At 32.4% G+C, this 27,363-nt stretch overlaps 1 protein-coding gene across 2 annotated transcripts in view; it reads left to right on the top strand.

Annotated features, from left to right (window-relative positions):
- LOC134848887 (protein CLEC16A-like) overlaps positions 1-27,363 on the top strand; it is a 244,273-nt gene that overhangs the window by 69,755 nt on the left and 147,155 nt on the right. The gene's annotated exons all lie outside the window — the stretch shown is intronic.

Here is a 27,363-nt window from a genome sequence, read left to right as displayed (position 1 = left end):
CAAGGATGTAAAAAGTAAAAGAGACTCCAATGCTAGGAAATATTGGGCCAGGAACGATGTGCATCAGTTTTAAAAGGTACTCTTGTTTGGTTATTGTCATTTTTTGGTGCAAAAGTGGTTTGTGGTGATTTTACTGAGGAGTACTTGACCATGTTGATCTTCATCGATATTTGAATACCAGAGGGCCGAATAGGCGTTGGCGTCCCACAGTACACGAGCCTCACCTGGAACCATTAGATCGCTGAGGGAGGCGGTATAACCGGGAGGACAACGAGTTCGGTGGGTTATGTAAAAGTTACTGATAAGAAGTTTCGACGAACAGGCTACCACATAGATATTCATAGCATCTAGCGTACTGTCGCTATTTAAAATAAGTTCTTCGTACTGTAATAATTAGGGGGTAGCAATGAGGAGGCAACCACCTTCTTTGTTCTTGTCTTTCCGTATGAGTGGGTATGAAGGAGCTAAGGAGGGGTTACGACCTTGTTTTCTTAACTTGTTTTCCTAGCAAAGTGCAATATGGATTTGATTCTAGGAAAGCTGCAATTCTGAGGGCTTTCTTTTCACAGATAGTTCAATGCATTAGTTTCATTAGTTAAATTGTAGTAGCCGTGGTGTGCCTTTAGTCAGTTGAGTTTGGTAGACGAGTTTGTGGGATTAGTCAGTAGTGAGTTCTGCCAATGAGTAGAGTGAGCTGGTATATTCGGAAGGGTTGATGTTGTGTGGCTGGGGGAAGTTGTTACCGGGAGAGTATGTGTGGCTTTGGTTCCGGCGAAAGGTAAAACCTAGAGGAAAACTGTTGAGGTGCTGAAGGGGCAGTAAAAATCACAACGATCGTCTTTTAAAACTTTTAGGCCACTGCATTTAAATTTTATCCAGCCACATATGTGACACCAGACACTTGCTTGGTTACTGTGTATGTGTTGGTTGCAAGGGGAAATTGTAGGTACCAGGGTTTATATTAATGCCGGAGCGAAGGAGTAAAGTGAGGATTACCAGACGGAGCAGCCTGGCCGGCCTCAGACGCTCCATAGTCGAATACTTGGAGATTTTTGGTCGGATCCACCACTCGAAGGCGGCATCGTTTGGATCCTCGAAACACATTTTGATACAACCAACGAGAACATAAACTACTTTTAGTTGGTTAGGCTAGATTGTTCTATTTTAATCCTATTATGGTCACACAAACGACTTTTTTGCATTATTGAACTATATCTGGATAACTGATTCCAAAAAAGTTTCAATATACGTTTCTGCCAAATCAGCTAAGCAAAAAGGTGTTTGACTTTGTTTGGCTCAAGTCTGCTAGAGTTTTGGCAGCTCAACTCAAACTGGCTATGCTTCGTCTGACTCGACCGAAGCAAAAACACGTTCCTCTTTGTTCGACAGAAACAAAAAAGCAGGCTTTGTTTGTTTCTGTCGAACAAAGAGGCGAACAGAGACGAACCACTAAAAACTTGTTCGTCTCTGTTCGACAGAATCAAACAATGTTGCATTTAATTTGACCTAAGAAAAATCGTAATCAAATGATCAAAGACGTATTCGACTGTGTTCAACTTCTGCGAAATTTGTGTTGGAAAGTAAGATAAAATGTTCTTAATTTTGCCAATTGATTTCTTACGGCAGCGGTTCGGATTTTTTTCAACAAAGAAGCATTGGCGTCCTTTGTTTGAACTAGTTTCCATAGGACATTTGAATTGAATGAAAAACTAAGGATTTAGCGTCGTTTTGTTCAAACCTAATAAACAAAATAAGATGTTTTACTGTCAGGTATTAGTTTGTACATACAACAATAGTAAGAATTTCATTTTGACCGCGACAAAAGAAAACTATCACGTTTTTAGCTTCTGCTTAACTTAAGGGAAGCGTTTTACTGAAGGCAAAAAGATCTCCAAATTTTGTTCTCAATGATTTTTACTAACCTGAGTTCCAACGTCAGTTTATGAAAACAGAAAAACTGTTTGTAACAAAATTTGAAGTTTTAACGTGATTATCATAGAGTTTCATACACTGTAACTGTAGTAAAAACACGTGCAAAATTTTTTATTTTGACAATAATTGATTTTTAACAAAATTCATTTACTGCTGTTTATAACTTCATGAACAGAATAATAAAACTGAATATTTTTCATAAGCTGCGTTTATACAAGTTTCTTCTGGATCTCAAGAACAGTACTTAAGAAGTAAAGTCCAACCAATTTATTGAATCTCAATAAAATATTTTCAGCTACCTGGGCTAGCAGAAACAACGCTCAATTGAATACAAGCTAAATTAAATAAATCATTTAATGACAATAAAAAAAACTTGCAGGTTTTTGGAGCAAAAATTTAATCAGCCAAAAGCCATTCGACGTTATTTTTTAAAAAAAGCAATCACATCTAACTATCTGTTCCTTTTGGTAAATTGATATAAAACAAAATATATTAAATTAGGTTATAAAAACAGTCTGATAACAGTTTGGCAGTCTTCAAGGCAAGAATTTCAAAAGATGTAAGAACGGTTAGTTAATACATATGTTAGTTTTTGTGAGAGAGCTCAGTTTTTTTTGGGCTATCATTTTTCACAACTTATCGTGAAAAAATCTAAAACTTCTTACGCACTTTTCTGATGTTTCTGTGATTCCGCAAAATTGATTGATTTCTTGTGACAAATTTTCAGTACAAAAAAGTACTTTGATCTTGATTCTTGATATTGAGAAAACTTACCTGAAACAAAAATAACATCGGAAAAACCGCAAGCATTTGATTAACATTCAGATGTCAGCAAACTCCTTTTATATACAATGCTGATTTAAATTAACCGGACAAAACGCGTTAAACTTGAAATTTAAAACCCGTTTTTCTCAAATTGGGTTGAGTTTAGGTGAAAACTTATGAAGACAAAACTTGCTTAAAGTTTTAGCAGAAATAATATGGTGTAATTTTTTTGCGAAATTCGGACCCGAAATTTTACCCCAAAAATGGGTCATTTTGGCTTTTCTTAGTTAATCAAAAATTACGCCAAAAATAACCAGTCGATAACAGACATAATTATATCAAAGTGAGTACCTTACGTAGCCCAACGAACTTTAAGAAGGGTGTATTCGCAAAAACATTATATAAGTTAATTTATTGTTGTTTAATTCACAAAAAAGGTAGTTTTTACTATATAAAATACCAAATTTTTATTTAAAAACAATTTTTAAACATTTTTTGCAATTTTTTTGGGAGAATATACCCTTCTTAAAGTTTGTTGGGCAACGTGAAAGGCTCACTCTGATATAATTATGTCTGTTATCGACTGGGTATTTTCGGCGTAATTTTTGATTAACTAAGAAAAGCCAAAATGACCCATTTTTGGGGTAAAATTTCGCGCCCGAATTTCGCAAAAAACTTGCACCATTTTAATTCTGCTAAAATTTTAAGCAAGTTTTTTCTTCATAATTTTTCACCAAAGATAAACCCAATTTGAGAGAAAGGCGTTTTAGATTTCAAGTTTAACGCGTTTTGTCCGGTTAATTTAAATCAGCACTGTACAAGAAAGCAAGCATCGTTGTGGAGTTTTTGTGAATTCAGAGACTAGAAGCCGAACGTTGAAAAACATGAGACATTGAATGAGAATTAAAATCACCATGAGGACTCAAAAACCCAAGAAATAAAATGCCTCTATAGTTTCTTTGATCAAGTTTTATGTTACTGTTCCTTTAAGGACTAATTTGCATCTAAATTCATTACAAATACAAAACTTCTATGCAAGTGCTTCTCATTTAATTGTTCAGTGTAACATTTTGGGTCGTTTTCTTCAAACGAATTTATGATAAACACTCTACTAATAAAACTGAAAAGTAAACACTCTACTAAAATTCTAAAGGCGGCTAACAAATTTAAACTAAGTTTTTTTTTCCGATTTAGGCCGGTTTGCAGATATCAGATTAAAAAAATAAAATTTGACTGACAAATCAGTTTGATTCATAGTTATTGGAGCTTTCATAAAAATCAAACTTTCGAACTTACCTCAAAATAAGTTTTTTTTGTTCTAGTTGCTCTTATTTAAAAATGAATTATAATATATTCCAGACTTTTTCTGATGAAATAGGTGTTCACTATAATCACCAATCAACAGCTTTCTAAAATTAATTTTTTGGGGGAAATAGCTCAGAATGCTCCAAACTAATCTTATTGGTTCGCCGAACAAGATTAAAAACAAACTTGTATAGAGCTCAATTTTTAAATATTGTATCAAAGTTAACAGTTTTTGAATTTCAAATTGAGTTTTGAGTAATGCTTTCTGTGATCAGTTTGCAAACACACACTCTCACTACGGGGCCAAATTGTACACTTGAATGGCACCCAAAGTTGTGTCCGTATATTCCTGGATTCGTCGGAACGATCAAAGAAAAAAAGAGAGCGTCGTTGTTGCGGAACCCACTTACAATTCACAGAATACCCCGTTTTGCCTCGTAAGGTTATTGGAAACGACGCACTTTTTTGCAGACGAAAACAAAATGCTGTACCTTAAATAGAAAAAAGCAAAAAGGATAGCATGTAAATACTACTGGATTACCTTCAAAATTTAAGTGTTCAAGTTAAAACGATTTATCAAAAAAATATATTCAATGGCCTTTTCACAGCGCACAAAAAAATTGGCGTTGTTAATAAGTTGTGCAAAGCAAGAATCTCAAAAAAAAGATTTTTCTTTGAAAGCTTCTGTCTGATCACAGCACTAATAATTGTCTGTTGGAAATTGTCTGGGGGTGTTGCGGAAATCCATGTTTTAAGTTAGGCAATAGATTTCCGGGACCACGCCTTATGTTTTAAGATAGGTAATAGATTTCCCCAATTTATTGAGATAGGTTTTAGGTTTCAGGGTTTTCGATGGTAAGCTGGTAAGAAGGTAACTTTCAAAAAAATCTGGCGCTAACGCAATGTTTAAGAACCTTAAAAATTTATGGGTAACAAGAACGAAAAGGGTTGTTTACACAATCTTAGCGTTAAAAAGGAATTATTTGTTGAAAAAAGAATAATTACAGAGAAAATATATCAATTCACTGCATCATAAAAAGTTTAGCTACTTAATCTCTAACAAATTTAGAGTTTCATTATGTATTCTAGCATATTCAACTTCACGTTTAGGGTAAAACAGCTCAATTTTAATGAGGTTGTTGATAAGTTGCAAATGCATGGTTGATCGTTTTAAATATTCTACTAGTTGACATTCAACTCACTGCCTGATCGATAACTTGACAATAAATTGCCATCGGTTCATCTCCAGAGTCTTCTAATGCGCGTTCGATCAATACTACAGTGGTAAACTTATGATTTTGGATTTTACTAGCAGCAGAGGTTGTACTACAGAGGCACAGTATTTTGGTGCATCTGAACTTCTCTTTGAAAAATCCTGGCTCTCTCGTATCTTGTTTTCTGTGCTTGGAGCAAAAAAAAAATGGGGCAAAAATAGTTTTTCGAACCTGCTCTTACCGCGTTTTTGAGCTCGCCATCACCGTCTTTCCATTCAGCTCGCTTGCTGTTAACAATACAATCATATACATTTTCTTCTGCCAAAACCAAACCGAAAGATCCAAAAGACTTATCGCAAAAAGTTTTAATATAGTTCCAACATTTTCAATTTGGCTTTCAGAAAATGTCTCAACATATTCCTCAATTTCATTTCTGGTATTTTCGAAAAGGTGGAAAAGCGGACAATTTCGCTTTTAGCACATCAGGACTACTCAGATTGCACTGCGTGTCGTCCATTTCTGTTTTTTTTTGGTTTCTCGTTTGATATCTTCCAGACTAAGTCTATCTGCTGCAACAGAAATATCATTCCATTGCTTCAAAAGCAGTCTTGCATTGGTTGCAATAATCATCAACACTGAAGCAATCAGTAGAACTGACTGGCATTAATCCCAACGATTGATTTACACAGGTTGTTTGATTTTCATTTAAATGTCTGATTTCCTGCTGTTTTGCTTGTAAAAATTCAGTTGATCGACCACCAGTAATTTTTCCCATAATATTTCAGCAAGTCGCTGTTACTCGAGAAGAACGCGTAAAATGTTTAGTCAGCCGATTTGTGCAGACTGATTTTGGTAGATTTGTAGTGTGCAGCTGAGCTTTTTTATGCCTAACTCTTTATCATGATACACTTCAACCATTTTTTGCATAGATACAAGGGCAGGAACAACAACTTTGTCAGTACACTACTGTAGAAAATTGCGAATTGTTGTCATTTTTTCCTATTCTCAGAGAGGTTTCAAGTAGTTGTAGTTTGTTTTCTAGTCCTGTTTGAGTTGTGGTTTCTAAACAAAGTTGTTTTTTTGCTTCCGCGTCAGTTAACCTAGTATTGAGAAGCTCCGGAAATTGTCATACTCTTTATTGGCAGGGTTGCTGGTCTTCAATTTACTGTAAAAATCATCATACGGTGGCAGTTGTTGTTTATCTAGCGTGTTGGGAGTATCAAACCCTTCGTATGGAAAGCAGCTTTTTATCTCTGTGACATTGTGAGCTTTTTCTAAATAATTCAAAGTAGCAGATCCAGCCATAATGTTGAAAGTCTCCAAAGTCAAAGGAAACAAAATTGTTGGTTTTCTTGATAACTGAAAACTCGAGAGTTCTTTTCGTTGATTAGGTGGGGAATGAGATATGATTTTTTAAATTTTATATTCTATCGATCACTGTTGAAACCAAATATGGTAGAGCGTGGTGTATTTCTTGAGATTTTGCATCAAATCAATCAGTTAGTTTTGCTGAATCTTATGAAATTGAGTTGATGCGTTTATTTCTTCCTCGTTCTCGATATAATTGTCTTCGTACTTTCTTGCTTCATTTCCGTTGATTTAGCCTTGCATGTTAAGGATATTGAAAAACGTTTTTTCAAACTGAAGAAGTTTTGATCAAATATCCATTTCCTTTTTTCCAGCAAAATCTCCAAGTTTGTGACAAGTTCAATTTTGAGGGATTGTGGATGTTTGTCACACATAACTGTGGGCTTAGTGAACAATTTGGATGAGAGTGACATTGAAATCGGTTCCTGCCTCTCAACCTAAATCGCTGTTTCTGTCGGTTCGATTTCTTCATTCGATGCGCTAATTGTTTCAAAAACAAAAATGGTAATAATTTTAATCAAAGTTTTTTTTTCTATACTCAAAATTGATTCCATCCTGTTTTTCAAGTGTTGTGTCTGGTAAAGTGTAATTTTCTTTGTGTTAAGTTTTTTTGATTACGTTTTGGCATTTAGTTCCTTTTGAAAAACCAATCGCAGGATGGGAAGCAGAAGCATTCAAAGATGTTGTTGATAGCATTGAGGTGAATATTTTGGTTGTTCTATTTTAGATTCTTCACTGTGTTCTCGAATTTACCGATACTTCTTCGAGCTAAATTTCAACACTGCATCTTCGCACAACATTTCCGTCTTCACTGTTGATATCGTATTTGAATATTTTTTTCTCTACTACATCTTCAATTATTGGCGGACTATCTATCGAAAGACCATGAAACTAATTGGAATCGTATCTCGAAATTTTAAGGAAATCATAGAGGTGGGTGTTTTTTAGATTAGTTATTCTATGTTAAGGAACTGCAATGCGCGAAACAATCACAAATTGTCATATTTGGGCTGCTGCCACGAGAAAGAAATCGAAAACAGTTTACTTGATGGTTTTTCAGATTCAGATGTGGTTTGGGAATCATTGAGTCTGGACATCCCATCAGTACCATTTCAAGCAGTAACGCAAAAGTAGTCAAATTAGTGATCAGCTTGTCCCACCATTTTGTATTTTGTCTCTCCTGAGTACAACCTTCAATGATCTCTTCCTTTTTTGTTCTGTATGGAATTCAAGTCTGCTTTAGTTCAAGGAAATTAGCTTCATCGAAAAATTTGTTGTTTTCATGACCGTAGGAATAACGATATTCGCCTGTTTCTATATTTAGTAATACAAATACCAAAGCAATGTTGGTTTTCGATGCTCAATCAAGTTTTTCAAAAAGCTGATCGGGCTTTTTGTTAACGAGAGTAAAATCTAGTTGCAAAAAATGAAAATTGAACTTCTTGTGGGGTCTAATTTCTATCTCAATTTCTTTTTAGAGGTGTTGACAGGCATTCAACTCTTATCGTAGTTGTTCACTATCGTTCTCAATTTCCAGCATCAGAAGCACTTGTTTTCCTCACTTTCAAACCGTGATCTTTCTTGCGATGTTGCTGGAATAAAAAACAGCCTGGAAATTTCTTCTAACAAGTTGCGCATTTAGTTGAACTTGATTTAATATCAACATTCATTTTGCGATTATAGAAACTTTTTCCATGCTGATTGTTAGTCCAAAAATTACATTCTGGAAAAGGATTAACTCCTCGAACGCGACTTTTTCGATGTCGAGCTGCATTAGCTTTCCTGTACTCTTTGTCGCAGTCCTGACATTTCACTTTCTCTTTCCTGGTGATTGACGACAATCGGTGGGAGATTTGGCTTGTACCAGAGCTGAATTTCGGAAAATTGGAGTCTGAAAAAATATGAGATCTGAAATGTGCCGAAAGCAATTAATTACTGCTTACTTGATGTTTTGAAAACAAACGAAAGTTTTCAAATAATTGAGAATTTTTGAAAATTTTGAAAATAATTGCATGACGTAGTCTTGCAAAATTTACCTTTTCTCGCCTATAGAATCTCAACCAATCGGAACCGAAAACAATCTATACGTTAACTTTTTCCTATTTCAAATTGTCTTCACTCTTTGAAAAAAAACCCAATCAAGAAGCTTTAGAAAATACTCAAATTAATTTACAAGAAGAAAACAAAAAACTTTCAATAGGTTTTCTTATTGAGGAAATACACCTTGACTTTTAACTTTTAACTTTTCCATAACTTTTAGACGTTTATAATGAACGAAATGAGTCATGCAACTAGAAAAAATCTTCTTAGAGAATCTTACTCAAACAAAAAGTTTACTTTTCAACAAAGTATTGAGTTTCAAAGCTTAAGCATACGGCTGAGTTACAACTGACAAGGAAAAACTTCGGCTTGTTCTCGAAAACTGGAAATTAATCGGTCGAATGAATATATATCAAAGACTCTTTTTATCCTCTACCCAATTCCCAAACTTAACAAGACTCCTCAGCAAAGGTTTTTACTCCTTCTTTTCTGCTAAGACTTTTAATGTTCAAAATCCTGCATGATCAACTTTATAAAAAATTTCCGGAAATTTACTTTGAAAAATCATCAGCCCATTCTATATTTCCAAACTCACGTCAAAATTGAAAATTTTGATTATTCACTCAAAAATAAGAATTTTCTTGTGGTTTATATATAAAAAACTCAATTGACGTGATGAAAAAACTTGAAAAAATATTAAACATTTTTGATTCTCAGAGCAATCAGTTTTGTACTTATTTGAAAGATTCAGTTATTTAAAAAAGAACTTTATTTCATAATTGGAAACGACAAATTGAATAGAAATCCCCAATAAGGATACTTAATTTTGATTGGATTCGACTTTTTAAAAAAATTCTCATGAAAAAAAGGTTGATTCCTTATATTTGTATTGACTCCTAAGTATAGAATCCCCACTTTTAGGTAAAAACCTTTTGATTTTCCATTTAAACATTAACATTTTTCTCATCTATCAGCTCTAAATTAGCCATTTTTACTATCTTTACTCAGTATCTTTCTTTCATTTCGTTTTACACAACAACAACAACAACAATCACATAACAACAATCACCAGCAATGGATGCTCGACCAGCTCTGCGTTCTTGAGAAAATCTCGAGAAACCTTCTACTACTCGACCAGGTCTTTGGTTTTTTTGTAATTAAAAGTTGCTTGTCCTTAATTGCATCTTCATAATCATACTTAATCTTCATACTTAGTCTCTTACAAATTTAGACTTTTATTATGTATTCTAGCACCCTTTTCATCTTCCCGTTTAGGGTAAAACAGCTCAGTTCAATTTTAGGTTGCTCAAAAGTTGCAAATGCCTGGTTAATCGTTTTAAGTCTTCTACTAGTTAACATTCAACTCACTGCTTGATCCGATACTTGAGGATAAATTGCCATCGGTTCATCTCCAGAGTCTTCCAATTCGCGTTTGATCAATCCTTCACTGGTAAACCTATGATAATGACTTTTACTATCGTAGCATCAATAAGTTGTACTACAAAGGCGCAACATTTTAGTGCATCTGAACTCTTCTTTAAACAATCTTGGCTCTCTCTTATCTTGTTTTTTTTTGTGTTCGAAGCAGAGAAAAGGGAGCCAAAAAAATGTTTTTTGAACCTGGTCTTGCCTCGTTTTTAATTCCATTCAGCTCGCTCGCTGTGAATAATATAACCATCTAAATTTTCTTCTTCCAAAACCGAAAAGCGAGATCCATTTTGAGTTCTTCAATTTTTTTATAAGTCTCAAGACTTATCGCAAAAGTTTTAATATAGTTACAACATTTTCAATTCGGCGTACTGCAAACGTCCTTATGTATTCCTCAATTTCATTTCTGGTCGCTTCGAATAGGTGGAAAATCGGAGATTTCCGCTTTTAGCTCATTTGGAAGTCTCAGATTGCACTGGGTGTCGTCCATTTCTTTTTTCTTGGTTTCTTGTTTGATATCTTTCTGAACAAGTCTATCTTCTGCAACAGGAATATCATTCCATTGCTTCAAAAGTAGTCCTGCAATGGTTGCAATAAATATCAATACTGAAGCAATCAATATTTCAGTACTTCCTAGTGTAGTAGCTTCCATTGTTGCATTAACGTCTGGTTGCTTGAAAAAATGACAAGTACCTATTTTGAAACGTGCAAATTCGATTTTGCCTTGCTTTGAATTTTTGTGATTCCTCCTGTATTCTCATCTCATACATAAGCCAGAGGAAATTTTCTCGCACGTAGAATAAGAATAAAATTTACTGGCATTAATCCCAACCGGTGAATCACACAGGTTGTTTGATTTTCAATTAAATGTCTCATTTGCTGCTGCTTTCCTTGTAAAAAAAATTGAATGGCCACCAATGATTTTTCCAAAATATTTCAAGCAAGAGGCTATCACTCGAGAAGAAAGGGTAAACCGTCTAGTCAGCTGACTTCTGCAGACAGATTTTGGTAGATTCGGTAGTGTGTAGCCGAGCTTTAACATGCCTATCTCTTTATCATGATGATTTTCAACCCTTTTTGGCATATATTCAAGGTGTAGGAACAACATCTTTGTTATTATACTACTGTAGAAAATTGCGAACTGTTGTCATTTTTCCTGTTCTCAGACAGGTTTCAATAGTCGCAGTTTTCTAGTACTGTATGAGTTTAGGTTTCTAGCACAAGTTTTTTATTTGCTTCCCCTCAGTTAACCCAGTGTTGACTAGCTTCTGAATGTATCATACTCTTTAATGGCAGGGTTGCTATTGTTCAATTTAAAGTAAAAATCATCATACGGTGGTAGTTGTTATATATCCAGCTTGTTGGTAGTATCAAACCCTTCGTTTGCAAAGCAACCTTTCATCTCAATAACCTTGAAAACTTTGAGATAAAAGTCTAAAATAGCAACTCCAACCATAAATTTGGAAGTCTCTAAAATTAAAGCAAACAAACTTGTTGGCTTTCTGGATAAGTGAAAGTTCGAGTTCTTTTTGTTGATTACGAGGGTTCTTTTCGTTGTACGAGGTAGGGAATGAGATCGGATTTTTTTGGTATGTTATCCTACCGATCACTGTTGAAACCTAATACTGGTAGAGTTTGGTGTAGATCTCGAGATGTTGCATCAATTGAACCTATTGATTTTTCTGAATCCTGAGAAAATGAGATGATTCGATTATTTCTTTCTTGTTCTCGATATTTTTGTTTTCTCACTTTCTTGCTTCACTTTCATTGAAACTGCCTTGCACGTTAAGTATACTGAAAACCGTATTTTCAAAATCAAGAAATTTTGATCTCACATCCCTTCATTTTTCCCAGCAAAACTTCCAAGGTCATACAAAGTTTTGGGTTTGATGAGATTTGCATTTGAATCGGTTCTTGCCTCTCAATCTAACTGACTGTTTCTGTCGGGTTTAACTCTTGACTCATTACGCAAATTGCTTTAACAACAAAATTGATCATAATTTTGATCAATGTTTGTTATTTTTATACTCAAAATTGAACTCATTCTGTTTTTCAAGGTCTGTTTTTTGTAAAATGTAAACTTCTGTGGGTTACGTTTTCTATATTGGATTTTTGCATTAAATAGGGTGACGGTTTTCGTGGTATTTAATTTTGGAAAAGCAATCGCAGGATGGGAAACCGAAGTGTTCGTTGATATTGATATAATTGACGTGAATATTGTGGTTGTTGTATCTTAGAATACTCACTGTGTTCCAATATTTCTTCGAGCAAATTTACATCACTCCATCTTCGCACAAAATTTCCAAGTTTATTGTCGAGATCTCTAGTACATCTTCAACAATTGGCAGATTATTCATCGAAAGACCGCGAAACTAATTGGAATCAAATCTCAAGTTTAAAAGAAAATCATTGAGAATTTTAGTGTTGGAATGTTTTTTAGATTAGTTGTTCCATGTAAAGGAACTGCAGTGCGCAATACAAACACAAATAAGCACAGTTTGGTTGCCGCCTCGAGTACGAAATCAAACAGTTTACTTGATGTTTTCATAGAAGTGGTTCGGGAATCATTGATTCTGGACATCCCATCAGTACCATTTCAAGCAGTAACGCAAAAGTAGTCAAATTAATGATCAGCTTGTACCACCATTGTGTGTTTTGTCTCTTCTGAGTACAATTTTCAATGATCTCTTGCTTTTTTTGTTCTGTATAGAATTCAAGTCTGCTTCAGTTCAAGGAAAATAGCTTCATCGAAAAAATTGTTGTTTTCATGAGCGTAGGAATAACGATATTCGCCTGTTTCTATATTTAGTAATACAAATACCAGAGCAATTTGAATTTTCGATGCTCAATCAAGTTTTTTAAAAAAACTGATCGAGCTTTTTGTTAACGAGAGTAAAATCTAGTTGCAAAAAATGAAAATTGAATTTCTTGTGGGGTCTAATTTCTATCTCAGTTTCTGTTTAGAGGTGTTGACAGGCATTCAACTCTTATCGTAGTTGTTCACTATCCTGGAACTTTCTTCTAACATGATGCGCATTTAGTTGAACTTGGTTTAATCTCAACATTCTTTTTGCGATAATAGAAACTCTTTCCATGTTGATTGTTAGTCCAAAAACTACATTCTGGAAAAAGATTATTTCCTCGAACGCGACTTTTTCGATGTCGAGCTGCGTGAGCTTTCCTGTACTCTTTGTCGCAGTCCTGTACTTCCACTTTCTCTTTCTTGGTGAATGACGACAATTGTTGGGAGATTTGGCTTGTACCAGAATTGAATTTCAAAAAATTGGAGTCTGAAATATTAGGAGATGTGTAATTTCCCAAAATATATTAAAGAATGTTGCTGCTTATTTCAATTTTGGGGAAAAATGAAAAATTTCAAGTAATTGAGAATTTTTGAAATCTTTGAAAAAAAATTGCAAGACGTAGGCATGCAAAATTTATATTTTTTGTCGCCTAAAAAAGTTCAACCAATCAGAATCAAAATATTCTATACTTTAATTTTTTTTCATAAATTTTCATCATTTTTTGTAAAAAAAAACAATAAAGAAGCTTTTGAATTTCTTCAAATTACGTTACAAGAAAAAGAAGAAACTTGTAGCAGACTTTTTTTCGAGGAAACACACCTCGACTAGTAGATTTGTCATACTTTTTGGAGGTTTACAAGGTACGAAAAAAGTTAACCAACTGGTTTTTCATAGAATAAGTTACGAGATTACTATTAATCTATCCACAACCATCAATAACACAGTCAATTGTTTTCAGTAGTTACAGAAAATGTGACATGATTACAAATCATAAATCCATAACCATCAATAAAACATACATTTATTTTCAACAAATCATGTGCATATTCTGAGTTTTGTACGTTACGAGCCTTTTCTAGAAATGCTGATCCGGCAGTTTCTGTGCAAGCCCTTTTCTCCTTAGAACATAGAAAAAGTCGATCGAAACTTTTGCGCGTTAGTTTTTTATTGCAAAATTTGGCATTTTTTCTATTCTTTTTTTTTTGCAAATTGTGTCGAACAGCGCAATTTAGTTGATTAAAAACTGCATTTGATGAAATAACCTTTAATGAATTCTGTTTTTGTAAAGAGGGTAAAGACAAACTATAATTTCTTTTGTGAAAGGAAGTTTACTCAATCGTTGTAAAAACTGATTAAGAGTTGACTAATTAGAACTATTTGGAACTCCCATTTTTTCAAACAACAGTAAGAATTATGGGTAAAGACACAATAGTCGTGTGTTACTTTTAATTGTTCGTAAAATCCAATAGAAACAGAAATATTAAGTAATTTTTCATTATACTCCAATTAAAGCTAAGAAGAGCTTGACGCTTAACAGCAGCCATTAGAAACAATTAGTTTTGCTTCAAAAAATGCTTAGATAAAGAAATAAGTTGTATCGGAAACTTGTATATATAGCCTTTTTTCATAGTTTTACTGAATGACCCATGCTTTTTATTTTTTTTCCTTGTAATCTCGAAATCATAACTTTTTTTCTCTTTGAACTATCAGTCTGTTTCCGATTAAAAATCGTTCTCTAGAAAGGACAAAAAATCCCAATTTCATTGAATTTTTAAAAAATCAAACAAGAATTGGGAGATTTGCTTGTTTCCTAAATTCAAACAAGGGGAAAGTTTATTTGAAACGTGCTTCCAACTATTCAGCAGATAGAAGCGATAGCATGTATATCACGATGAAAAAAGGTGAAGCCACATAGAAATAATGTTTTTCAAGATGATGAAAACCTTTGACTCGTCCCTATATTGGAATCCACTTCTGGCAAAGATTCAACTATGAATCAGGAGCTTGCCGACTGCAACAAAATGTATCACAAAGCAACTTATGCTAGAACACAAGTTTGTTAACGATCAAAAAGAGCAGACTCCTTGTATTCAGATTCGAATCTTCAGAGCAAAAACATTAAACTAGTGAAATTTGTTGCCTATGTCGACTATAACTCGAACGAGTTCAAAGAATTGTCCCAATATCGGAAATTTTATGCTTCTTGAGAACTGCAAACTACAAAATTTTGATTGATGATGCTACTATTGTCTTGTTATTCAAATATTTGCCCTCTGAAATTTTTTTTTCAGTTCGTTTTTGAGTTGAACAGTATGAGCGTAAAACTTGGTTTTTTAAAAATTTTTTGTAAAGATTTCTAATTTTGTGAGAGTTTGTATGTTTTTCAAAAGACTTTGCAAGTAGACTTTGCATAGTGGTAGAAAAAACACATGAAGTACCAATCTCATGGAGTATAGCAGAAACGGGATGCAAATGAAAACAGTCAATCTTTGCAAATAAAAAGGTAGAATCGACAATTTGCTTGATTACTTCTCTCGTTACTAGGTTATGAAGACACATTCAAAAAAAATGGCTTCTTACTTGATGAATGCATTGTAAAAAATGAACGTACATAAATTGAGTCAAACTCTCAGAAATTTTGATTTGGTTTACGCAAAAATTTTCATCAAATCGAAAAAGAAAAATTACTCTCCATGAACCTTTGTTGTTTTGATCTCGGGAACAAAAAGGAAAAAACTCACCAATTATTTTTCATATGGGTGTCAAAGTTGAACTGAAATTCCTGTATGGATTATGTTTTCGCAAACTCAAAACCTCCTTCGACTACATTGAAGTGTGCACAATTCTGCTGAAACTCTGAAATCTACTACACAAAAGGACCCAAAAAATTGTATGGAACCTAGTCTTTCTAGTTCTTGTTTTCTCGGTCAACTCGCAAGTTTTATTTTCTGTTTATTTAAAAATGTATGTGCTTCAAAAGTATATGCAATGATCAAGTGTTTTTCATTTTTACCAACAACTGCAAAAAACAGTTGAAATCTTGAGTTTGGTTGTTTTGGATATTGCCCGGTTTGAAAACAGAGTAAAAAAAGAACTAGGAAATTATAAAGATGGAAAAAACTTATCATATTTTTTGTTTTTTTTTCTGCCTCCCAAGTACTCACACCACCAATTAAATCAATTTGTTTTAAAACTCATTTCGTTGGAATTACTTGGAGAATCATTCACAAAAAATACCTTGGTCTTGATTATTTAAGAGGCTGAGTTTTTTTTTGCAAAAATTTATGAAAAAAACATGAAATTCTGTCAGCCAATTTGAAAACAAAGGTAATAAAATTGGATGAGTACGCTGGGCCAAAAGTTCATAGTTTGACATTCAAGGACAAAAAAAAGATTGAAGTTGTAACAATTACCCATTCAATCCTGCAAAAACTTTTTAATCAGCAGAAGGAAAATCATTTGCATACTGAACATGGACGTGATGAAACTTTCCTGTTGCATGACGACATTTGGTGGGAGAGTTTTGCTCGTACCAGAGTTAAATTTCAAAAAATTGGAATCTGCTAAATTGGGAGATCTGAAATGTCTCAAAATAAATTGAAGAATGTTATGCTTATTTGAATTTTGGAGAATAAATGAAAATTTTCAAGTAATTGACAGTTTTTGAAAATTTTGAAATTAATTGCATAATGTAGTCATGCAAAACTTAATTTTTTTTGTCGCTTAAACATTTTCAACCAATCAGATTTCACATGAATCTATATTTTAACTATTTTTTGTTAAATCTTCATCTTTTTTGGAAAAAAACCAATCAAGAAGCTTTTGAATTTCTCCAAATTATTTTACACGAAAAAGAAAAAAAACTTTCAATAGACTTTCTTAATGAGGAAAAACACCTCAACTATTATTTTTCCATGATTTTTGGAGGTTTACAAGGTATGAAATGAGTTATCCAACTAGTGTTCTATAGAATAATTGACAAGATTACTATTAATATATCCGTCACCATCAATAACACAATCAATTGTTTTCAAAAATTTTGACACGATTACCATTATTAGTTCCATAACCATCAATAAAACAGTCATATAATTTCAACAAAACATGTTTATATTCTGAGTTTTGTACTTTCCGAGCCCTTTCTAGAAATGCTGATCCGGCAGTTTCTGTGGAAGCCTTTTGCTCCTTAGAACATAGAAAAAGTCGTTCGAAATTTTTGCGCGTTAGTTTTTTATTGCAAAGTTTGGCATTTTTTCTATTCATTTTTTATTGCAAATTGTGTCGAACAGCGCAATTTAGTTGATTAAAAACTGCATTTGATGAAATAACCTTTAAATGAATTCTGTTTTTGTAAAGAGGGTAAAAACAAATTATCATTTTTTTGTGAAAGGAAATTTACTCAATCGTTGTAAAAATTGATCAAGAGATGACTAATTATAACTATTTGGAACTTCCATTTTTTCAAACAACAGTAAGAATTATGGGTCAAGAAACAATAGTCGTGGGTTACTTTTAATTGTTCGTAAAATACAATAGAAACAGAGTTAATAAGCAGTTTTTCTTTATACTCCGAATAAAGCTGAGAATATCTTGACGCATAGCAGCAGCCATCTGAAACAATTAATTTTGCTTGAAATGTGCTTTAGTAAAGAAATAAGTTGTATCGAAACTTCTAATTAGCCTTTTTTACGGTTTGACCCATGAATGACCCATGCTGTTTGCTTCTTTTTTCTTGTTATCTCAAAATCATAACCTTTATTTCTCTTTAAACTATCAGTCTGTTTCTGATTAAAAATCGTTCTCCAGAAAAACAAAACTGCCAATTTTTTTGAATTTTTAGAAAATCAAAAACAAATTGGGAGATTTTCCTGGTTCTTAATTTCAAACGAGGTGAAAGTTTAATTTGAATCGTGCTTTTAACTATTCAGCAGATTGAAGCGATAGCAAGTATATCTCGATGAAAAAAGCAGAAGCAACATAGAAATACTGTTTTTCACGATGATGAAAACCTTTGACTCGTCCCTATATTGGAACCTACTTCTAATAAAGCTTCAGCTTTGAATCAGGAAATTTTCGACTGCAACAAATCGTATCTAAAAGCAATTTATACTAGAGCACAAAATTGTTAACGATCAAAGGAGCAACCGCCTTGTATTCAGATTCGACTCTTCAGAGCAAAAACATTAAACTATTGAAACTTGTTGCCTATGTCGACTATAATTGGAACGAATTCAAAAAATTGTCCCAATATCGGAAAATTTATGCTTCTTCACAACTGCAAAATACAAAATTTTGATTGATGATGCTACTATTGTCTTGTTTTTCAAATATTTGCCGACTGAAATTTTTTTTTCAATTATATTTTGAATTGAACAGTATAAATGTAAATATTGGTTTATCGAAAAAACCATTTTATAAAAGTTTTCAAAATTTGTTTGTACATTTTTTTACAAGATAAATCCGATAACTTTTTTCGCATACTGATATAGAATCACAAAGTTTGTCAAAAATGCCAAAATTAGCTGAATACGCAGAATTATCTTTTTTAAGTGGACTTTGCATAATGGTAGAAAAAATTACCCACAACGGGATGCAATGGTCAACAGTCAATTTTTAGAAATAAAAAATTGGAATTGACAGTTTGCTTGATTTCTTCTCTCGTTACTAGGTTATGTAGAGACATTCAAAAAAAATTGCTTCATAGTTGATGAATGCACTGTAAAAATTGAATGTTCATAGTTTGAGTCAATCTCTCAGAATTTTTTTATTTGGTTTACTCGAGAATTTTCATCAAATAGAAAAAAAAATTACTCTCCTTGAACCTGTATTGTTTTGGTCTCGGGAAAAAAACGGAAGCAAATTCACCATTCATTTTCATTTGGGTGTCAAAATTGAGCTGAAATTCTTGTATGGATTATGTCAACGCAAACTCAAAACCTTCGACTAAATTAAAGTCTACACGATTCTGCTGAATCTCTGAAATCTACTACACAAAAGGACCCAAAAATTTATATTGAACCTAGTCTTTCTAATTCTTTTTTTCTCGGTCAACTCGCAAGTTTTATTTTCTGTTTATTTAAAAATGTATGTGCTTCAAAAGTATATGCAATGATCAAGTGTTTTTCATTTTTACCAACAACTGCAAAAAACAGTTGAAATCTTGAGTTTGGTTGTTTTGGATATTGCCCGGTTTGAAAACAGAGTAAAAAAAGAACTAGGAAATTATAAAGATGAAAAAAACGTATCATATTTTTTTGTTTTTTTTTCTGCCTCCCAAGTACTCACACCACCAATTAAATCAATTTGTTTTAAAACTCATTTCGTTGGAATTACTTGGAGAATCATTCACAAAAAATACCTTGGTCTTGATTATTTAAGAGGCTGAGTTTTTTTTTGCAAAAATTTATGAAAAAAACATGAAATTCTGTCAGCCAATTTGAAAACAAAGGTAATAAAATTGGATGAGTACGCTGGGCCAAAAGTTCATAGTTTGACATTCAAGGACAAAAAAAAGATTGAAGTTGTAACAATTACTCATTCAATCCTGCAAAAGCTTTTTAATCAGCAGAAGGAAAATCATTTGCATACTGAACATGGACGTGATGAAACTTTCCTGTTGAATGACGACATTTGGTGGGAGAGTTTTGCTCGTACCAGAGTTAAATTTCAAAAAATTGGAATCTGCTAAATTGGGAGATCTGAAATGTCTCAAAATAAATTGAAGAATGTTATGCTTATTTGAATTTTGGAGAATAAATGAAAATTTTCAACTAATTGACAGTTTTTGAAAATTTTGAAATTAATTGCATAATGTAGTCATGCAAAACTTAATTTTTTTTGTCGCCTAAACTTCTGATTTTTTAAGGAAAGTATGTGCTTCAAAAGTATATGCAATGATCAAGTGTTTTCGTTTTTACCAAAAACTGCAAAAAACCGTTGAAAACTTGAGTTTGATTTTTTTGATATTGCGCGCTCTGAAAACAGTCTAATAAAAGAACTAGGAAATTATAAAGATGGACAAAATGTAGAAAATTTTTTCTGCCTCCCAAGTACTCACACCAACATTTAAATCAATTTGGTTTAAAACTCATTTCGTTGGAATTACTTGGAGATTCGTTCACAAAAAATACCTTGGTCTTGAAAAATTAAGAAGCGGAGTTTTTGTTGCAAAATTTTATGAAAAACATGAAAATCTGTCAGCCATTTTGAAAACAAAGGTAATAAAACTGGATGAGTACGCTGGCCCAAAACTTCTTAGTTTGACTTTCAAGGACAAAAAATGTTTGAAGTTGTAACAATTACCCATTTTGTCCTGCAAAAAGTTTTTGTCCTGCTTTTCTCCTTAGAACTTCGAAAAAGTTGCTCAGATTTTTGCGCTTAGTTTTTAATTGTAAAATTTGGCATTTTTTCTATTCCTTTCTATTGCAAATTGTGTCGAACAGCGCAGTTTAATTGATAAAAAACTGCATTTGATGAAATAACCTTTAAATGAATTCTATATTTGTACAGAGGGTAAAGACAATTTATAATTTCTTTAGTGAAATGAAATTTACTCAATCATTGTAAAAACTGATCAAGAGTTGACTAATTAGAACTATTTGGAACTCCCATTTTTTCAAACAACAGTAAGAATTATGGGTAAAGACACAATAGTCGTGGGTTATTATTTATTGTTCGTAAAATCCAATAGAAACAGAAATATTAAGCAGTTTTTCATTATACTCCGATTAAAGCAGAAAAGAGCTTGACGCATAACAGCAGCCATCTGAATGAATTAATTTTGCTTGAAAAATGCTTAGATAAAGAATTAAGTTGTATCGGAAACTTCTATATTTAGCCTTTTTTCACGGTTTTACTGAATGACCCATGCTGTTCACTTCTTTTTTCTAGTAATCTCAAAATCATAACCTTTATTTCTCTTTAAACTATCAGTCTGTTTCAGATTAAAAATTTCTCCAGAAAAGACAAAACTCCCAATTTTATTGAACTTTTTTTTTTAAAATTAAACAAGAATTGGGAGATTTGCTTGGTTCCTAAATTCAAACAAAGGGAAAGTTTAATTTGAATCGTGCTTCCAACTTTTCAGTAGAAAGATGCTTCAAAAGTCAAGGCATTGATCAAGTGTTTTTCATTTTTAACAACAAGTGCAAAAAAGTTGAATTCTTGAGTTTGGTTGTTTTGGATATTGCGCGTTTTGAAAACAGTGTAATAAAAGAACTAGAAAATTATAAAGATGGACAAAACGTAGAATATATCTCATGCCTCCCAAGTACTCACAACAGCATTTCAATCATTTTGGCTCAAATTTCATTTCTATGAAACTACTTGGAGAAGCGTTCACAAAAATTACCGTGGATTGAAATGTTTATGAAAAAAATATGAAATTTTGTCAGCAATTTTGCAACCAAAGGTAATAAAATTGGATGAGTACGCTGAGCCAAAACTCATAGTTTGACATTCAAGGACAAAAAATGATTGAAATTGTAAGAACTGCCCATTTTGTCCTGCAAAATGTTTTTAGAATGCAGAAAGAAAAGCACTTGCATACTGACCATGGACGTGACGAACAAGTTGTAAATCATATTAACTTTTCCTGTTGAATGACGACAATTGATAGGAGATTTGGCTTGTATCAGAGACGAAATTCCAAAATTTGGATTCTGCAAAATTGGAAGATCTGGAGTGTGCCAAAATAAATTAAAGAATGTTACTGCTTATTTGAATTTTAGAAATTAAATGAAAATTTTCAAGTAATTGACAGTTTTGAAAATTTTAAAAATAATTCCATAGTCATGCAAAACTTATTTTTTGTCGCTTAAGCCTTTTCAACCAATTAGAATTAAAATAGTTTTTTACTATAACTCGTTTCTTCATCATTTTTTGTAAAAAACCAATCAAGAAGCTTTTGATTTTCTTCAAATTACTTTAAAAGAAAAAAGAAAAACTCTTAATGGTTTTTCCTTATCAGAAAATACACATTGGCTTTTAATTTCTCTATTATTTTTGGACCTTTACAATGTACTAAATGAGTTATTCAACTAAAAAAATGTTTTGATAGATAATCTTACTCAAACAAAATGTTTGCTTTCGGACAAAAAAATGCGTTTCAAAAAAAGGAAGTTTCGATACTTATGAAATTAGCAAAACAATCACGAAACTTGATAATCTTTGACACACATGCGAGAGAAAACTCTAAAACTTTTTACGCAACTACTAACACTTGTTTTTTGTTCGCATCTTTAAAAAAAAAACGTTTTTTTTTCACACTAAGTAGAAACATTTTCAATCTCTCCATAATAAAACGAAACACTTCCTGCAGTTTGAAAAATTTGTTACTCTTGTCTGATTTTTTTGAACCTTTTGAAACAGTTTTTGCTTCACGTTAACCAAACAAAACATTTTTGCATATTATTGAAAAAATTGAATTGAGTTTTGTCTCTGGTAAAAAGAAATGAAAAACTTTTATCACTTTTATTTTGAGCACATTGTACATTTGTGCACACATATGAGACAAAAAATCAGCCAGATTATGGAACTCTTTTAGTTTTTCATAGAATGAGTGACAAGACTACTATTACTAAATCTATAGTCATCAATAAAATAGTCAATTGTTTTCATCAAATCATGTTCATATTCTGGGTTTTCTACTTTCCGAGCTCTCTTCAGAAATGCTGATCCGGCAGTTTCTTTGGAAACCATTTTTTCCTTAGAACATAAAAAAAGTCGAATGGAATTTTAGCGCGTTAGTTTTTCATTGCAAAACTTCGAATTTTTTCTGCTCCATTCGATTGCAAATTGTGCTGAACAGCGCATTTTAGTTGATTAAATCCTGTATTTGATAAAATAACATTTAAATGAATTCTGCATTTGCACAGAGTGTAAAGACAATCTATAATTCATAATGTGAAATGAAATTTACTCAATGGTTGTAAACTTTGATCAAGAGCTAAACTAATTAGAACTAATAGGAACTCGCATTTTTTCAAACAACAGTACGAAATATGAGGAGTGAGACAAAAGTTGTAGGTGACTTTTTATAATTCGTAATATCCAATAAAAACAGAAATGAAAAACAATTTTTCAATATACTCCGGTTAAAGCTGGAAAGAGCTCGACGCATAGCAGCAGCCATCTGAAGCAAGTAATTTTGATTCAGAAAAGGGCGTTCAGTTAAAAAAATAACTTCTACAAAGTTTCCATGCCTAGAAATTGTATCCGAAAGTTCTATATTTAGCTTTTTTTACGGTTAACTGATTGACCCATGCTGTTAACTTCTTTTTCATTCAATCTCAAAATCAATACCTTTATTTTTCTTTAACCGATCAGTCTGTTTCTGATTAAAAATGGTTATCCAGAAAAGACAAAAATTTTAAAAAATCAAACAAGAATTGGGAGACTTGCATGGGAAAGTTTAAACATAGGAAACAACGGGAAAGTTTAATTTGAATTGTGCCTCCAACTATTCAGAAGATAGAAGCGACAGCAAGTATACCTCGGTGATACAGAAAAACTGTTTTTCACGATGTTGAAATTTTTTGACACATCCCTATATTGGAGCCCACTTCTGACAAAGACTCAACTATGAATCAGGAGCTTGCCGAATGTAACGAAGTGTATCACAAAGCAACTTACACTAGAAGACAAGTTTGTTAACGACCAAAAATTAAAATTTCGAGCAACATTCTTATATTCAGACTCAACTCTTCAAAGCAAAAAAAAGACATTGAATCAGTGAAAATTGTCGACTATATCTGGAAGGAATTCAAAAAACTGTCCCAATTTAGGAAATTTTATTTTTTTCGAGAGCTGCAATAGACAAAAACTTTGATTGTTGATGCTATTATTGTCTTGTAATTCAAATGTTTCCCCTCTGAAAACGTTTATTCAATTGGCTTTTGAGTTGAACAGTATGAGTGTAAACATTGGTTCTGCAAAAAAAAATATTTTGAAAAAATTCCATAATGTCAGAAAAAAATTTATGAGATACCGGTCTAATAACGAGAGAAGAGATCTGTTGGAATATTGTAGAAATGGGATGTAGTTGGAAAAAATTCAATCTTTGCAAGTAAAAAAGGGTGGAACTGACAAATTGCTTGATGTACTTCCCTTGTTACCAAGTTATGTAGACACGCTCAAAAAAAATGCTTTATTGTTGATGAATGCACTGTATAAATTAAACGTACATAAATTGAGTCAAACCAAACTCTGAGAACTTTTGATTTAATTTACGCGAGACTTTTCATCAATTAGAAAAAAATTACTCTCAGTGAACCTGTATTGTTTTGGTTTCGGAATGGAACGGAAGGAAATTGACCAATAACTTTCATATGGGTGTCAAAATTGAACTGAAACTCCTGTATGGATTATGTCATCGCAAACTCAAAAGCTCCCTCGACTACATTCAAGTCTACATGATCCTGCTGAATCTAAGAAATCTACTTTTCAAAAAGACCCAGATATTTATGTTATTCCTAGTCCTCCTATTTCTTGTTTTCTTGGTCACCTGACAGGTTTCATTCACTGTTTACATATTAAAATTTGTGCTTCATTATTGTGATTCGGTTTTACCACTAAATGCAAAAATCAAGTGAAATCATAAATCTGTTTCTTTAGGATATTGCGCGCTTTGAAAACAGTGTAGAAAAAATCTAGGAGTTTATAAAGACCGAAAAAACGTAGAATACTCTTTTCTGCCTCCCAAAAACTCAAACCAACATTTAAATCAACTTGGTTCAATTTCTATGGAATTCAATGGAGAACCGTTCATGAAAAATTTATTGGTCTTGAAAAATCAAAGAAGCGGAGTCTTTCGCAAAGTATTATAAAAAATTTATAGTTTTATCATGATTTTGCCAAAAATTCATAAATTGACATTCGAAGACAAAGAAAATGGTTGGAGGTAGAACAAATACCTATTTTGTCATGCAAAAAAAAAGCATTTGCATGCTGAACATGGACGTGATGAACAAGTTGTAAATCAGATTATTCTTTTTTTTGTATTAATTCTTTTCATTTTTATTTATTCAGAAATTTCACACTTTTCTTCCAAGACATGAGATGATTGATAAACGCGATAAACCCGTATGCGTACAAAAATTAGTTTTTAATGAAGACAATCATAAACAAAAATCATTGAAAGTGTTAGGAAGTACATGTAAATTTTCTCTTTTAATTTTTCTGTCAACTTTATCTGCTATAGTTTTGATGCTAGAAAATGCAACAGTTTGAATACTGTTGTCCAAAAGATCTAAACAAACGACTGAAGGGGTAGCTATCTTATTGAGTATAGTCGGTTTTTTGTTACTTCCTCCAAAGCTATTAACAAGAAAGTATCAAGCAAACAAACGAGTTTTTGCTTCTCTAGTTGGTCACAGTGGATCTCGAAAATCACATCCTGTTTTTGATTGGTTACAAACTAGTGCATTTCAACCAATCGTTGTCAAAGTTTTGCTCTTTTGTCTCTTTTCAGTCAAATACACAGAAACAACTATAAACGTATCAAATTGGTAGACTATGAATTAATTGAAAATCTTCCCGATAACGGAACTAAGTACCTATTTATATTTGATGATTCTTGTAAAAAAAATTCAAAATCTAAACATTTTGTACACTGCTGGAGGACACTACTGGAAAACACAAGAGTCTGTATACAAATATCCATCAGAAACTAATTTTTTTTGTCAAAGCAAAATGGTAAGAGATGCAGAGTTACAAAAAATTTACTTACTTTTGGTTTGAGTCATCGAGAGAAGCTTTACAAATCAATATATTAAATCATCAATTAGGTCTAGGATCTCAATTGAAAAAATGGTATCGAGATGAAACATCTGTTCTTTATGGTCATTTATTTATTCAATTTAACCGCAAGACAGTTAATTCACTTAAATATTACTCTAATCGTGATTAAATTCCTACTAATTTGTTTACCGGCTAGAACAGAGACAAAATTTTTGGACAATGAGTGCCCATTGAGTCTCTATTCTCCCAATAGTATAAAAATGTTTCCTACGAATTCGAACACAGTTCATCTACAATTGGCCCAAAAATTTCATTCATTTTCTGAGTGAATAGCAATTGTTTGGTAAACCTATTAAGAGGAGAGCTGCAAGACCTTCGGAGAGAAGACGTGCTAAAATTTGAAAAGAAATGACACAGAAGTGAGCAATTTGATTTTAATTCGTAATCAGTTTATCAATCACAAATTACACTTCCAAGAAAACCAAAATTGGAAAACAAGCAAGAACAAAGGGAAGTTGTACTAAAAGACTTCGGTTCAATTCACCTTTCTTAATACGCAAGAATGAGAATGCGTAACAATGAGGAATTTTTTTATATAGTTTTAAATTTAGCCATTCAGAAAACATCGCATAAGATAATCGGAGCTCAAAAAACTTAATGAAGACTTTGTGTGTACAGTGAAGTTTTTTTTAGGGTTCTGTGCAAATCTTTAACAAAAAGAAGTTTAGCGGTGTGTCAAAAAGAATGTACGAATATTTTTTCAAAAGAAGACTGGTTCTTAAAAAAAATTTGGTCCACCAAACAGACGTTGCCAAAGATTTCAATCTTTTCAAAAAATATCCTTGAAAATTGGTATAAAAACATGGCTTCTGTAGACAAATTAGCTAGTCAAAACAATGAAGTCAAGTATTTTTTTTCGCTGTAGACACTTTTTTCAAGATTTGCCAGAATTTAAACAATAAAATCACAACATGCCAAAGACATTTTGCAAGCTTTCATGGAAATGATTTCTCCAAAAGTCATTCCTGAAAAATTGTGTTTTGATAAAAGAATAGAATATGGATAGAATATTCAGTAAAATTTTCCAGGATAATAATTCAGAGAAAAACATCACTTTTAGAGAGCATTATATATAAGTGCGCGTATAAATACAGTAATAAAAATGATCGTGGTAAAAAACTGTTCCCAGTGTTTTTAATAAAATTCAACCTGTTCTATCAATTTTGAATAACAAATCCTTCATGCACTTACTAAAACAAAATTCAAAAACAAATATAGAATAAGAATTTCGAAAAACGATATTCCATTCTGAGAAGGAAACAAACCACACTTTACAGAGGATATAACTGAGTTATCTATAATATCAACAAAAAGAACAGCTTTTTAAGTCGTCAATGAATTTGAAAAATCTTGGAAAATTTTAGGAAAAGAGCTGTAGAAACGTTTTGATTAAAAGTAAATGTTTTTTTTTCAATTAAATTATATATCGGTCAGTAGTCATGAATATTTAACAAATGAGCCTGTTTTCTAAAGCTTCTTTCAACTGTTATCGAAATAATGGTCTTAGTCTAACAAAACATCTGAGAAGATCATTGTGTTTTGATAAAACAATAGAATATGGAGGATGTTTCAATAAATTTTTCCAGGATACGTAGTCAGACAATAACAGCATTTTTAGAGAGCAATTTATATATTTATATGTATAGAGAGTGATATTGATGATCTTGGTAAAAAAACATTATTCCCAATTGCAACAATTTTTTTTCTAC

Source organism: Symsagittifera roscoffensis, chromosome 6, assembly GCF_963678635.1.
Source record: "Symsagittifera roscoffensis chromosome 6, txSymRosc1.1, whole genome shotgun sequence".
Classification (NCBI taxonomy): domain Eukaryota; kingdom Metazoa; phylum Xenacoelomorpha; order Acoela; family Convolutidae; genus Symsagittifera; species Symsagittifera roscoffensis.
Note: the sequence above shows the minus strand (reverse complement) of the source record. Positions and strands in the feature narration are given on the sequence as shown.